This window comes from Tympanuchus pallidicinctus, unplaced genomic scaffold (genome assembly GCF_026119805.1).
Source record: "Tympanuchus pallidicinctus isolate F22 unplaced genomic scaffold, pur_lepc_1.0 scaffold22, whole genome shotgun sequence".
Taxonomy (NCBI): domain Eukaryota; kingdom Metazoa; phylum Chordata; class Aves; order Galliformes; family Phasianidae; genus Tympanuchus; species Tympanuchus pallidicinctus.
In genome coordinates, this window is record NW_026294739.1 from 923,179 (window position 1) to 936,181 (window position 13,003).

At 42.2% G+C, this 13,003-nt stretch overlaps 2 protein-coding genes across 4 annotated transcripts in view; both read left to right on the top strand.

Moving 5' to 3' along the window:
- AMER3 (APC membrane recruitment protein 3) overlaps positions 1–3,226 on the top strand; it is a 35,553-nt gene extending 32,327 nt beyond the window's left edge. The window contains exon 3 of the mRNA XM_052685573.1: positions 959–3,226. The gene's annotated coding sequence lies outside the window, so the exon portion shown is untranslated. The remainder of the gene's footprint in view (positions 1–958) is intronic.
- Positions 1–13,003, top strand: part of PLEKHB2 (pleckstrin homology domain containing B2) — a 418,604-nt gene that overhangs the window by 153,493 nt on the left and 252,108 nt on the right. The gene's annotated exons all lie outside the window — the stretch shown is intronic.

Consider the following 13,003-nt stretch of genomic DNA (forward strand, 5'->3'; position numbering starts at 1 on the left):
GATGGCTGTCTCTGGCATACTGAAACTTAGAAGCTCTTTAGATGTTATTTGGAGTACAGCTATAGTGGCCCTCTTGAATCCCTCGTGCCACAGCTAACCCTGGGCTTCTTGCAGTTCGTGCCTTTCTACCCATGAAGCAGTCACTGAACAGCCCTTGCAAAGGACTCTGCTGGGCAGGATTCCTGGAAGAGCACACATTAAAGACTCCAGAGAAGAACAGATGTATTCTCTCCACATCTATTTGCTTTGTTTCTACATCACTGCTGTCAAAGCAGGTAGCAGACACAAATGTGACAGGAAGGGAACAGGATACCTCACAGCACTGCACTCTGCTCTGTAAGAATATTCTCAATGAATGTTACAGCAGGAGATATCTCAATGCCAATAAAATATTTACCTATGTCCAGGAAGAGGTGGGTTTTCATACTAAATGTTGCTGTTTTATGTGCCTGAAATCCTATTTACTTTGAATCAAGAAAGTAGCACTCTGGTGGTAGCCAGTGTCTGATCTCATCTTCATTCATTTTCCCTTCTTCATTCTTTCAACAGTATGTTGTTAAATAAAATATCAGAAAGAATTGGCACGTCAGTATCCAAAGAGGAGCTACGGGAAAGAAGGGGACAGACTCTTTAGCAGGGTCTGGGCTACAAGGGAAAATGCCTTCAAGCTCAAAGAGATGAGATTTAGGTTGGATATAAGGAAAAAGTCTTTCACAGTGAGGGTGGTGAGGCACCGGCACAGGCTGCCCAGAGATGTTGTGGGTGCCCCATCCATGGAGACTTGCAAGGCCAGGCTGATCAGGCCCTGGGCAACCTGATCCAGCTGTGGTGTCCCTGTGCACTGCGGGCAGTTGGACTGCGTGGCCTTCAAAGGTCCCTTCCAGCTCTAAGGATTCTATGACTCTACAATACTGTGACAAATATGCAAACACTTAGCATGTTTTTGCTTGTATTGCAGGTGACTGCTGAAGAACCCACTTGTAGATATGGATGCAGCCCACCTCTGCATATTATACTGCATGGCAAAATAACAAGGACGTTGCAACTACGTCAAACTCAACAGGACTTTTCTCTAGAAACCCCACCAGCGGTGTCACAGCAGTTGGTGATGCCAGCCTGTCTCAGCAGTTAGTGCTTCCTGACAACTTCATGCCCTTGAAACCATGTTTGCTGATGGATGTTAAATAATAGTTTTCTTAAAAACAAAAAAAAAAGTAGGATTTTGGAGGAAATTGTGCCATGACAAGAAGGTTTAAAAGAAACAGTGTATTTCTGTCATAATTTGCCACATGACAACAGAAAATGTCACTATATTTTAATACACGGATATATGCAGAATGATGATTCACTTGTGAAGTCATTTTGAGGAAGTATAATTATTTTTCATTGCCATAATTTTTCTTGAATTTTACAGAAACACTTTGCATATTTTATGGCAACTTTAAATCACCTTAAAGTAACAGGGTTGTAGGTGGTACTCTACATTACTGTGGCAAGATTTACTCCTTGGGGGAAGACATTCTGAAAATACCCAAACAAAATATCAGTAAGCATAATATAGTGTCATAGAATCATAGAATCACAGAATGGCAGAGGTTGAAAAGGAGCACAGTGCTCATCAGTTCCAACCCCCTGCTGTGTGCAGGTCACCAACCAGCAGCCCAGGCTGCCCAGAGCCACATCCAGCCTGGCCTTGAATGCCTGCAGGGATGGGGCATCCACAGCCTCCTTGGGCAACCTGTGCCAGTGTGTCCTATACTGTCCAAACACATGCATTTATCATGTAGCAGAAATGATAAATGCACTAAAAATTGGTGGATTCAAACAGAACTTAGTTGACTTTGTTTTAAAGGAGAGAAAAAGCTCAGTTTGTGTCCCAGAAAACAGCTGCCTTCTTTTCCCAAGTGATAAACCAGAAAGAACAGGGTGAGATACATTAACACAATTTTCATGTTTTTGTGGTTGGAGTCCCTTTAACAGGATGGTTATTTTCACACCCCAAGTCTGATCTGATGTTGGCTGCCTTACCCTCAAACATAAGTGCACAAGTATCCTGCACAGAACTTTGTCCCTATGCAGGCAACCCCTTCCCTTTTGGAATTACAATGCTACCTTCATTAACTTTGCTCACCAACTCTCTTCCTACAGATTATAATACAGAAAATAGTACAGAAAATTAAAATAAATGATGAAAAAAATTACACAGACATTTGTAACTACAAAATTTCAGATCCGTTTCTTTGAAATTTCTTATCTATTTCCTGTCCTGTTTTTACAAGAATAGAAGCAGTGAGCAGTTATTTGTGCACATGTAACATCAGAATAACAATTTAAAAAGGAAAATAACTATGTACTATTTGAAAGAGGAAAAGAGGGTTTTCCCACTCGTGGTTTACTGAGAAGTACTAGAGTGTCCTGAGAAGGATTATTTTTAAAATGCTATTTACTGCTAAAGCCTTGACATTACTTCTTCAATGCAGAGTTCACTCCAGTTTCAGAGGTTTTTGGAACTCCCAGCACTCAGATGTAACCTTCAGATGTGAAGCATCACGTACCTTATTATCCTAAAGAAATCCCTACTTACTGCTGTGAGTGAACAGAACGCTTATTGCTTTAGGGAACCAGAGTGCAAATCATCTCAGACCAGCAAAAATGTTTGGGAAAAATGTAGGAAGAAATATCCCACATACATGCACTGCCAGGATTCTTCCAAAGCAGAGTATGATACGGAATTTGAGTACTCCAGCCAAAGACGAGTGATGTGAACTTAGCAAAAAGTTTACAGCAATTCTTTTGTTTCACTTAAAATGTAGAATTGTTTTAAGTAGGTCGGAGTGTTTGGTGGCAAGATATTGTAAATCCTTAGGGTGTGCAGGAAATGCACAGGGTGCGTGACAGGGGTATTTCAGAGAGAACAATGATACATATTCTGACATAGTGGAAAGGATATAGAGCAGTGGGGCTTTTGGAGGATAAAATACACATGCATACACCTTGTGAATATGCACCTAAAAAGAGGGTTCATGCATACTTGTCGAGGTCAAGAATAGGGAAGAAATGGGAAGTATTGTTTAGAAAAATCTGAGTAGCAGATCAATAGAATTTACCATGCATATATGAATATGTAATTATGATACATATGCTATGTCTAACATATTTTGTTAACTATTTTTCATACATCATATTTGATGTATATATGCTTTATGTATTATATTTTAGTTACCATGTGTATTTTGGTTACATTATGTATTAAAGTGACTTGGATTCTATGTTATGTTTGGCCTCTAACCAACATCATTTTATTGTTTTTTAAGATGCTAGTGGATCACTATTATCCAGCACTGAAAATTTATCATTCAGTGAAAAAATCTACTGCTTAGGAAGAGTTCATGTATTTCTTTTAAATCCCCAGCCTACATCAGAGGCTTAAACAGGCACTGTCCCCTAATTCCTTTCTTCTACAAATTAACATGGTACATCAGCCAGTTAGCATTGGGAGATCCAGAACACTGAGATCAGAATACTATGTACTCTCATTTTATCCCGAGGAAGTTAGTAGATTATCAAGTGTATGCCATTCAGAAATGGCATTAACTTCTAAATGTAGGCACTCACTGCTTTGAGAAGGGAAGGGGAAGAGAGTGAGAGGAAGGGAATTTCTGGCCTCTCTGAGGCATCAGTGCTGACCTAGCTGCTTGTCCAAAGCTCTCCCTTACCTTGTATGATGTGCTTCCCAAATGAGCAAGTCGGCTCCTTGAAGGAAGTATTCATTTCCAGACACACCTTTAGGTGTTTCATCTTCATTGCTTGTAACTGTATGATGAAACAAGGAAAACAACAAGGGTTAAGTCTGGCATAAGAAAGAACAGGACGAAGACTGAAGCCCAGGGCCAGGGTGTGCTCCTGTGCAGAGCAGAGCAGCGGGTGCCTGGGGACAAGGCAGTGCCTGCAGGCTGTTCCGAGAGGCTGGGCTGCCATGGGCAGAACTCAGGGCCCTGCTCCGTGTGCCCAGGGCTGGGCTGGGAGTGCTGTGAGGCGCGGGCCAGGAGGGATAAATCTGGCCATGGCCTCTGCAGTGTGTGGGGGAACCTGCACGCCTTCCCTCTTTCTCCTAGGATATTGTGAGGATTTCAAGAGCACAGGAAGAACAAAGCACGCATTGAGTGCTGCTCCTCCACAGCAAATCCCACAGTGCTTCAACGAGCTACGAGCAAAGATGGATGCTCCAGCAGGTGGCCAGGGGTCTCCTGAAGAGTGATGCACAGGCAGGGTGGTTGCATCCCGCTGTGAGCTGTGGGACCAGACCACAATCCTCTGGCTGAAACCTGGGCTGAGCTTCCTTTGGAAACAGCCAGTTTTCCTTTTCGTACCTCTCGGGCTTACTGGGGTGAGAACCAGATGTACTGCAACACAGTGAGTGCCGCTCCAGGACACTGCTCACCCTGTCACAAGCAGCAAGCAGCATCAGAGTGCACTCAAAACATTATTACTTTGCCACAAAAGATTTTTCCTTCTTTTTCTTTTTTTCTTTTTTTTTTTTTTTCACTTTTCCCGAGGCTCCTGTGGTCCAAAACCTCCTACATTTAGCTAAACCAAAGCCCTGAATCCTTTCAAATCTAGGCCCCTATTTGGAAAAGCCTCATTTTCCACGTGATCCAATGCTGCTTTATCAATCACAAGGGATGCGTTTCCTCGGAAGATTGCCATCCTGGTGTTTCCCTCATTGGTATTGAGCTCACTGCATAAACTCTGGCTACCAAACAAATTCCAAAGCTCCTCTGTGTTTTTTTCTTACAACGTGTGCAGAAACCTGTACCTTTACTGCACAGAAACCAGGCCCAGTTTGGGAGAGTTTATGTGTGCTGTAGTCACATGTTCAGCTCTAATGCAAATGTCTGAATACTGTATGTAACCTAGGGGAGGCTTTAATGGAAGGCAGTACAGCAGTGACTCACTTGTGCAAAAAAATATTCTAAATACTGCTGTGCATTCGTGAATAAGTATGAAGTGTTACAAAGCTCAGAGCAAACTGCTGGGAAATAGCCCAGCCAGACGGTCACAGTCCAACAAATTCCAGTTTGCTTTCAGAGCATTCCTTGGTCACTGCAGATTAGGGAGGCTTTGCTGTGTTCTTAGGTGCTGGGTAAATCTCTAAGCACTAATGCAAGATTGCCAGTGGGTTCAAAATAATCACAAATATCACATGGCCTACCCAGTCTGGGGGGATTGCTCAGTCAAGAACTCTGTGGCTCCTTCTGGAGCCTCTGGTAGCCAAGACGCTGTTTGTAGGGCTAGAATCATGAGAATTTATGATAAGACAAATCCAATAAAGCAAAACAGCAACCTATTTTGCAGAATGCAGTGAGAAAGGCAAGGAACACAGTAGCTTTCCATTAGGTTAGCATTATCCTTTTTCCTTAAGTTTATTAAGTTTCTGTAATGGAAAGGTAGAGGGGGTTAGGGCAAGAATGGAAGATGGCTGGTCTCAGAATCTCTTAAGAGTCGTGGGATATTACTGCTTATTACTTGCAGAAATACTGGAAAAGTGTGGAGGAGCAGTGTTGCTCACTTATGATAAAAATCCTACATCTCCAAGCAACACTCTGCTCTAATCCCTTCTGATGGTAGGTGGGGAACGGGGAAGTTCCCCATTCCTGAGTTGGTCACTACGTCCAAATGGGAAAGAGTAGAAAACTCTGGTGGTTAGCAGAGATGTGAAATCTCCCTCAGAAGGAAACATGTTTGCATCCTGCTACAGACTTTGAGCTGTCTCATCCTGGAAGGATTTACTCCTGTCTTTCCCTTTTCATCTACCATAACAATTAAAGTGAAAGCTTCTAAGCTTCTTCTGGTTGAAAATGAATAAACTAAACTTAAAAAAAAAAAAAAAACAAAGTAGAAAAATCACCATTGTGCTATGACAGAATAACGTGAAATGTTAGAGAGCATGATTTACGTAGCTACTTTTTACAAATATTCTAGAAAGCACCAATATCAATGCTGGCATACAAGTATCTGTTTAGTATTGTCACTGCTAGAACTAAGTGCTAAAAGGAATAACCAGTCATGATGGGATTGAAATGGGCTACACCTCATTTGAAGATTTTATTAGTATAAACTCTCAATAGTTTTAAGGAGTTTTAAAATGCTATACATTGCCATTCCAGTTGGCCTGTGCACTGCTGGAACCTGCGACCACCAATTACTCATCTAAAATATAGTTACAACAGATACATACATCCGGGTAGTAGTGTAAATATATACAAATTAAAATCATAGTCTGTATGCAACTAGATATTTACAGTAACCCAGTCTGAACTGGAGCTTTAATTTGGTACACAACCACAAGATACCTGTTTAAGATAGATGAGCTTTCTGGGCCTCAGCATCAGGGATGAGCAGTCTTATCAGTTAGGTGAAGGTTAACTGCTGCAGCCTTTGAAAGAGGGAGGTGTGACATCAGCGTTGAGTGTTCTTCTCCCCACTTCTGAAAGGAATCACTGTAGAGTCTGGAAAGCACTGAGTGAGGTTTACACAACTCAGCTCATTTATTGTGTGAGGTTACTTTATCCTTCCACCTAATTTGAATCGTACCAGCCCCATTACTAATCTGTCCATCATAACTGGAACAACTTCTCAGCATTCTTACATCTTGACACCTCGTCTCTTCAAATTATGGATACCATATGTTTCAAATTTATCACCCTTAGCAGCTTGCCTTTCACAGATCATGTCAGGAGAATTGAAAGGACTTGGACACTTTATGGAAGTGATAGCAGAGACCGTCTGTTGGAAGAAGAACAACTCTAATATAATGCATAGCATTCTCTGGTTGGTCGCAGACATAAAGCATGTGTAACACTTCTGACTGGTTAACGTGTGGCAGTCACGCACCCAAGCCTTCTCTCTGTTCGTCAACTAAACTTCTTATCTAGCCTTAACCACAACTTCTTTCTTTTGTACTCATGCACTTCTCTTTCTTCTGACTCTGTCAAGGGTCACGGCTGGTCAAAGTCAGAGGAACATGAGCTTGCCTTCATCAAGGCTCACATGGGCACGTCCTCCACTAACCAAGTGCGTCTCTATAAAATGCCTTTTTTTCTGAAATTTCTTCTTTTCTCTATAGAGCCTCTTGTTACTTTTGAGAGCAGATTTGCAACAGTGTTTGATATCAAATATTGAGATTGCAGGGAAGAATTCTGGTTGTGCTGAACAGAGAGCTGTCACTGAAGCTCAGGGAAAAAAAGAGAGTTTACCACCTTTAGAAGAAGGGTCAGGCAATCTGAGCAGAATACAGGAATGTTGCTAGAATATGAAGAGGAAAAATTAGAAAGCCCATAAAGAACTTAATCAAACCAGCACTGTAAAATAAAACAAAAATGTTTTTATAAATGCACTAACAGCAGAAGAAGGGCCAAGGAGAACCTGCATCCTTTATTAAATGCTATGGGGAGCATCACTGACAAAGTTGAGGAAAAGGCCAAGGTATTCAGTGCCTTCTTTGCTTCTTTCTTTGGTGGTCAGATCAGTTATCAGGGTTTGGGATTGTCACAAGCCCATGGGGCTGATGGGACCCACCCGAGGATACTGAGAGAGATGCTGGAGGTGGTTGCCAAGCTGTCTTCCATCAGTTAGCAACAGTCCTGGTCAGATGGGGAGTTCCCAGATGACTGAGACTCATCAGTGTGATGTCCATCTACAAGAACGAGAAGGAGGATCCAAGGAACTACAGGCCTGCCAGCCTGACCTCAGTGCTGGGAAGGGTCATGGAGCAGATCGTCTGAATGCACACATCACAGCGTGTGTGGGACAGCTGGGAGATAAGGCCCAGCCAGCATGGATCATCAAAGGCAGGTCCTGCTTGACTAATTTGACTTCCTTCTATGACCAGGTGACCCTCTGGTGGATGAAGAAAAGGCTGTTGTTGTAGTCCAGCAAAGCCTTTGACACTGTCTCCTGTGGGGGAAGATGTGAGCAAGTCAGCAAAGAGTTTATCAGACTCCTTGATAGACCTTATCACTGTGAAACCTTGGGAGTCTGGAGTGTAAGACAGAGCAAATGGGATCTGTTGCGTCTAAGGGTAAACAGGAGGTTCTGTTTGTATGCATTGTTAATCTTATCACACTTGAAAGGTTTCTACCTTTCATCCTTTATCACTGTGTTTTGGGAGAAGCTAGGCCAATTAACTGATTAGAGGGAAAGGAATTCCTGGCTTGTAAGTGAATGGTATATAAGATGTATGTTGAACACAATAAAGCAGAACCATTCAGAGAACGATTCTGATGCTACAAGAAACTGTGAGGGCTCTCTAACTCGACTGAGCACCAACAGTCTCCCATAGTATTCTCCAGGAGAAGCTAGCAGTCTGTGGCTTGAACAGGTACACTCTTTTCTGGATAAAAAAATGGCAGAAGGGCCAGGCCCAGAGAGTTACAATGAATGGAGTTAAATCCATGAGTTAAGTCATGAATAGCATTCCCCAGAGGCTGGTTTTGGAACTCATCCTGTTCAGTATCTCTACTGATTATCTGGATGAGGGGATTGAGTGCGTCCTCAGTTTGTTGCTGGCAACAAGCTGGGAGGAGATGTTGATCTGTCTGGGGGTTAGAAGGCCCTATAGAGGGATCAGGACAGGCTGGTTTGATGGGCAAAGGCCAATTATATGAGCTTTAACAAGACCAAGTGCTGGGTCCTGCATTTTGGTCACAACAGTCCCAGGTAATGCTTCAGGCTCGGAGCAAAGCTAGCAAGCTGCATGGAGGAAAAGGATCTTGGGTGCTAATGGACAACCATACAAATGTGAGCCAGCAGTGTGCTCAGGTGGCCAAGAAGGCCAATGGCAACCTGGCTTCTATCAGCATGTCCAGAGAAGGGCAACAAAGCTGGCAAGGGGTCTGGAGCCCAAGTCTTATGAGAAGTGGCTGACAGAACTGGGATTGCTCAGTTCAGAGAAGAGGAGGCTCAGGGGAGACCTTCCTTATTGCCCTCTGTAACTCCTGAAAGGAGGTTGAGGTGGGGTGGCAGCTGCCATCTTCTCCTATGTAACTATTGATAGGACAAGAGGTACCGGCCTTGTGGTGTGCCAGGGGAGATTCAAGTTGCATGTTAGGAAAAAACTATTCTCAGTCTTTGAGGCATTGGTGAAGCATTGTTACAGGCTGCCCAGGGATGTGGTGAAGTCACCGTGCCCAGAGACTTTCAAGGAAAGGGTAGACGTCACTCTGAGTGACGTAGTCTGGAGTGGTTGTAGGCATGGGTTGATGGTTGGACTGGATGATCTTAATGATTGTCTTTCCAATCTTAACAATTCTATGATTCCATGATTCAAATATCTTTGACTTCTTAATATATTTCAGAGGTACTTAATGGTGTTAATAGGTCAGGGATAGGCTGTCTAAGGATGCCAGCAAAAACACTGACTTGAAGATTATCATTTAGTTTCTCAGTACAGTTTACAAGAACCTTTCTTACAGTATGCTTAGAAACCCATGGAAGATAAGGTGGAGACAAGGGTTATTGAAATAAAAATTTCTTTTAGTTATTAAATGTTGGAATCAGGAAGCATGTTCCTATCCCGAGCTCTTGTGAGCAGCTGTTCTTCAGTGTGGGCAGAACTGAGCAGGGAACTGGGAGCTGGATACGACCTACCAGGAGCTTACATGCACCCTTCTGTAACATCATGTTTCTGCTATGAATCATTTTTAACTTTAAAAACAAAACAAAACAAAAGGACCCATTCTTCTGCAGTACATTTTGTGCTGAAGAAGCTGGAGGCGTGCACTCTAATCCTCTCTGGCAAGAAAAGCTGTCTGCAAGTATGAATCAACAATTCAACACAACACAAATGTTGGACTTGTAACTGCAGGCTGTGGAAAGAAAATTGCCATGTTTGGCAGGGACCCCCAGCAGTGAAATTAATTCTTCACAACTGCATAGATTTCATCCAATTATAACAAAAAGTAACTATTTTTTATTATTATTTTTATAAATTACAAGAAATTCTGAGGAGTAAAAGAATTTTATATTTCCCAAAGGACGCTGAAAAACTGGTGGTGATTCAGGAAAATATGAAGGGAAGAATCTGAAAGTTGAGAAAGGCATTCAAGTGAGAAATGAAATTAACTTTATTTCATTCATTTAAAAGACAAGTGAAGTCTGTTTGATAACTTCATAAATTGTCATTTCAGGGAGAAGACATTGCTGGGAGAAGACAAGGAAAGAAAGAAGAAAAAGGACGAAAAGATATGCACAGAAATTACAAGTCCAGGAGGTAAAAACAAGGCAAATTCAGCCTGGGAGTAAGATATACTTTGTAGTAACATACAGAATGATCCACTGGAGTTGTCTTGCTAATCAGAAGGCCCATGGTCCATTTTTGCTGGGTGATCCCCATGGTACAAATCTAAAACGTTTAGTTTTTCTGCATCCTGGAGTATCCTAAAGTCATCTGGAGCTGTCTGCACCTTTAAGGCTCCTGTTCCACAGGCAGGAGGCTGTAGCTGTTTGTAGTGGAAATTCTCAGTCACAGCTTGAAGCAGTGATTGAGCACCTGGTGGAAATGCAGGGCCAACCCAGGGGAGCTCAGATGCATGCAATGTAGTGAGTGAGTAGAATGGCTGGAGCCAGGATGCTCCCCTTCCCAGACCTCATTTAAGTGGCAGTGGGGACAAGGGTATCTTGCTGGAGATCTCTGCCTTCGTGGGGTCAGCAAGGATCAGCAACTGTCAGCAGCTTCCCCCCTGCCCCCCACTTCTCTTCCAGTGTTTATGGCTGCTGCACTTGGGCTTATTCTCTTGCTGCAGCTTTTCAGGTTGTCATTGCTGTCATTGCTGTGCTTTCCATCGCATCATAGCATTACACTGTTCTAGAGGACTGCTTGTGTACCCTTGTGGTCAAGGTGGATTTTGTTGCAGTACTATAATACGCTATAATTTAAACAGCAGCATTCCTCCTATCACTAAAGTTTATGATTTAGTTTGGGGGTTTTTACTCAGATGCTGATTTGTAGGTAAAAAATAAGACAAAAGCCGTAAGTCAACTGGGGAATAGCAATTGTTCAGTGGTGTATGACTTCTTGTTCTGTAGACTGACCTATGCTGAAGATACATGCTAATATACTTTTACTTGTGTGAAGACTTGCAAGCTGAAGATGAAGCATGTACAGTTTGATTCTTGATGTACAGGCTTGATTCTTTTGACATAAATCTCAGTGCAGCCATGCACTTATCTGGAAGGACTGAAAATGACTATATGGACCATGGCAAAATATAAGAACTCCAAATTAAGGAGCTTTAGGGCTTTAAGTCTGAGTTACTTCCCTAAAACTAGTGAGAATTCTATTATATTTTTGTTAGGATAGAAATGTGGGGAATATTGATGATCAGAAGAGTACAAGGAGAACATATTTTAAATGCCATTTCATTTGCACTTACAGGGTCAGAAAGTAACTTAGGCAGCCTTCTCTTTGTTGGTTTGCATGTAGTTGTTCATATCATGAAAGGCGGGGATCAGAGAAAACATGTTAGGGGTAAAAATATCTCATATGGAGACTTAGTGGTAAAAGAATCAGGAAGGAATGGAAGGACAGAAATAATGACTTTGCCAGTGTATGAAATGCCATGTTCTTCTGAAACCAACTGAAAGTAAATCAGCAATACCAGATAGCTCCTGCATCCATTATTGTGATTTCAAGCTCAGTTGACAGTGTGCTGAAATTAAAGCCATCTTAACTACTTCCTTCTTGACATTCCTTTTGCTTGACTTCTCCTTTTGTCATCTTCTGTCAGGTGTGCCTTAACTATACACGGCAGCAGCAGTGATGCAGGCTTTTGGCATGGCCACAACTGCTTTCAAAGACAATGGGCTACTCACCTCTCTAGACAGGAAAGGAAAGCAGGCAAAGTTGTGAAGTTTTCCTGCTCATGAAGTGGCTTGCTCTCACAATCAAGAGTGAGAAGTGCCTGCCACTGTGCAGAGAAGACTACTGCAGGTTGCTGCCTGCTGACACCTATGGCTCCACGAGCAGTGCATCAAACAGCTGCAGGTAGGAGAAGATTGGGGCTGTAGATAGGGGCTGATTACTCAAAAGTTATGTTCTGAGTGAGCATCATATGGGAATTGCAGGCACATGTTGTTGGCAGCATAGGGATAAGGCTAGGAGGAGTGAACACTGGGATGCTATCCAACCACTCTGCAGTTGCAAGAGTTTGAGTTCAACATCTGTACTCGGGCTTCCCTGCAGGAATAGAAATGGTGCTCCACATCATTGCAGCGAGCACTCACAGAAAGGTTTGGCTCTGTATTTCATTGTATTTTCTCTTTCTCAAACTGGTGTGAATATGAAAGGAGAGGGAAATAGTGGCAGCTGAACCCATCAGTGGAACCAGGTGAGCTGGATACTTTGTCAGACAGAACAAATGTGGGGATTTCTTTGCATTTCATTTGCCATTTGTTATGGCCAGACTGTGCTGGGCTGTGTAGTAACTGTCTTTACCTTTTATTTTCTGAAACACTCGTTCTAACTTTAAGACAACATGTACGAGTAGTCCTATAAAAATCATTGAGATTAGTTTGAGGTGGTACTTAACATGATTAAAGACTATAAAATTAGGTGTCGCTTCTTAATAACTGCTGCATTTGATCCTTAAGGGTGTTTCAAGGTGATGGGAGCTTTGGGTATCAGAAGATCCTCTGTATATTAAAAAGGGCTGTTCCAAGATATCAGAGTTTGTGATCATTTTTTTCTGCAAGCCGTAATGATTTTTTTTCCTTGAATATCTCAACACTGTGCCAAAAATAAAAAAAAGTCTAACTTTGCTACATCACAAATTGACTTTGTTGATGAAAGTGAAGTATTTAGTTGTTGATACTGTTGAGTTCTCAGAATTGATACCATTAAACTGAAACCTTTAGATCTTTGCTTTCTGTAACCAAAAGTAGCAGATCTGAGCTGCCGCAAGGCACAAACGAGCTGCTTAATGTTTAGCTAAAAAATTGCTTAGTT